We start from the raw sequence: 2998 nt of genomic DNA, 5'->3' as shown, positions 1-2998 counted from the left end.
ATTATGGAGCCAAAGAGAAAAATGATTGATGATGTAGAGTGTGCCTAAGGAGAATCACATGGAGAGAAAACATTTTCTCAGGATTTCACAGAGAGCAAATTGGTCAAGCAATGGCCATGACTCATCCACATGGCTGACACTGACAAAGGATCTGCAAACTGTGATACAGGGTAACAGGATAAATTCTGAGGGGACTTGACTGACCTAATCAGATACAAAAGATACTTGTTATATAGGTCTTGCTTTATCTTGAACTTAACAATCCAGCAGAAAAGTATAAAAACGAGGTACAAAAAGTAAAGCCATATTGATATGCTGAGCTGTGAAAGGCTCAAGTCAACAACTTCTGACATTACTAGTAATGCAGATAACTCACTACTATTATAGACTACTGGACTATATTGGAATATTTTGCTGAATTCATGCACCTACAATATTTAAATGGCAATGGAATACCCATCTGTAACAAAACTAAACAAAAAAAAGGGATAGAAAGGAAAGACCACTTTTTTACCTGTAAATACAACATAGGATAGATATATAGGATAGATATACAGCTACTTTCTCTTAATTCAATGAGAAGAAAGATTTGTACTAATACTATTTGGACAGGATGTCATGTCTGCATCTTGTACTATGAATAGCCACTAAGAACATACAATATACAATGTACTAATTATTGAAATTGTCCTATTAATTGTTTTTGAAACTGTGTCATTGTTATCTGTTCTCAATAAAATTGATAAAAAAAGAGTGAAGATTTCCAAAGTATTGATAATGTTCTGAAGTCCTACAAGATCTGTAGGGATTTAACACTTTTTATTCCTTATTGCATGGATTTGAGTGTTTTTTTTTTCTTTCCTTTTCGATAAGGGCTAGGTGTTTATCAATTTTATTATTTTTGCAAAAAAACAACTCTTTGATTTATTAATGCTTTCCATTGTTTTCTTAGTCTCCATTGTGTTTATTTCTGTGCTGATATTTTCAAATTCCTGCCTTCTTTGAACTTTGACCTTGATGTGTTTTTCTTTTTCTAGAAGTTTGAGGTGCAGCATAAGGTTGTTTATTTGTGCTTTTCCTGTTTTCCTGATGTGATTATTTACTGCTTTCCTAATGTGGGTATTTACTGCTATAAATTTTCCTCTAAGGATTGCTTTGATTACATTCTACAGATCCTAGTAGGTTGTATCTGCATTTTTGTTTGATTGTAAACATTGTTTAATTTCTCCTCATAATTTTGTCTGTGACAAATTGGTTGTTCAGGAGTTATTTAATTTCTATGCTTTTATGTAGTTTTTGTAATTTATTTTGTCATAATTTCCATCTTCGTTGTTCTATGGTCTGATAATATGCATGGAATAATTTCAATTTCCTTGCATTTACTTAAGCTTGTTCTATGGGATGGTATATGATATATTTTATTCATTGGACACAGGGTCTCACTACACGGTTCAGACTCATAGCGATTCTTCTGTCTCAGCCTCCCCCGTGTTAGCATTGTAGGTATGTACCACCATGCCTGATTTTGGGGCTGGCATGGTGTGTCCAGGGTTCTATGGTTCACATGGCATGCAGTACTGGGGATTGAACTCGGGTCCTTGACCTTGCCAGGCAGGTGTCTAAAACACCAAGCTATCTCCCCAGCCCCTACGATATATTTTAGACAATGATCCATATACAGCTGAAAAGTAAGTGTATTTTAATATTATTGGGTGGGACACTTTGTTAAGGCTTACTAAGTCCATTTGTTCACAAATTTGGTTTTGTTCTGCTATTTCTTTGCTGATTTTTTGCCTAGTTGAACTATCCTTTTGTGACAATGTGGTGTTAATGTTCTCCATTTCAGTTGTGTTATTGCTTATTTGAATTCTCATGTGTTAAAATTTGTCTCCATATATTATTTGGTGCATCTATATTTATGATCATTGTGTCTTCCTCTTGCAGCTGTTCTCTAACAAATATGTATTGACCTTTTTTTTACCTCTTTCGATCATTCTTGATTTGAAGTTTACAGTGTGTGTGAGCAGAATATCCACACCTGCTTTATTCTGAGCTCTTTTTTTGTTTGTTTTTTATTTTTTAAATTTTTTTTCTATATTTTTAGGGAAGGGTGTAGCGAGTGTTCAGGGTCTCACTACTAGATCAGACTTACAGTGATTCACCTGTTTACAGCCTCTCAAGTCCTGGGATTACAGGCGTGCACCACCATGCCCGGTATCAATTGCTGATCTCAGCACCCCAGGGGCGGGGCTTGCTTACAGGCTCTTTAATCTTCTGAGCTAATTTTTTCCAGGTTCTTGTTGAATGAAATATTGTTTTACAGCCTTTCACTTTCAGTCTACGAACTTACTTTTGATTTAAATGTGTTTTCTATATACAGAGTACTGTTGGATTTTATTTTCTTGATCCACTCTGCCAATCTTTTTCTTTTGATTGGTAAATTGAGGCCATGTACCTTAATGGTTATTACAGATATGTATTGGCTTATCTTTGTCATGGTCTTTTACCACTATTGGTTCTCTACATTTCCCCTCTAATTGTTGCAACTGCTTAGTGGTTCCTTTCTATTGTTGTTCTTGTTATCATTGTCATTTTTATCATTTTATAGAATATTTCTCATTACTCTGTCAGGTAGGTTTGGTGGTTATGCATTTCTTCAGTTGCTCTGCATCGTGGAAATATCTTATCTCTCCATTAAACTTGGTAGGTAGTTTTGCAGGTTACATCAATCTCATTTGGAAGTTGTTCTCTTTCAGAACCAGGAATATTGAGACCCAGTCCTAGCCCAGGTCCGGTGAGTGTGCGGAGAGTTTCCTGCTACCCTGCGCCGGCGGGACCAATTCCAGCCCAGGCGCAGCGTGGGCCAGACCCTCTCCCAGCCCCCCGGCCCCCCCACCACCACTCTGCAGTGCCTCCCCCACCCCGCCCGCCGAGTAGGATTTTCTGCGAGTTCCGGGAGCCCCCAGACCCAGTCCTAGCCCAGGTCCGGTGAGTGTGC

This window comes from Octodon degus, unplaced genomic scaffold (assembly GCF_000260255.1).
Source record: "Octodon degus isolate 3935 unplaced genomic scaffold, OctDeg1.0 scaffold00201, whole genome shotgun sequence".
Taxonomy (NCBI): Eukaryota; Metazoa; Chordata; class Mammalia; order Rodentia; family Octodontidae; genus Octodon; species Octodon degus.
Note: the sequence above shows the minus strand (reverse complement) of the source record.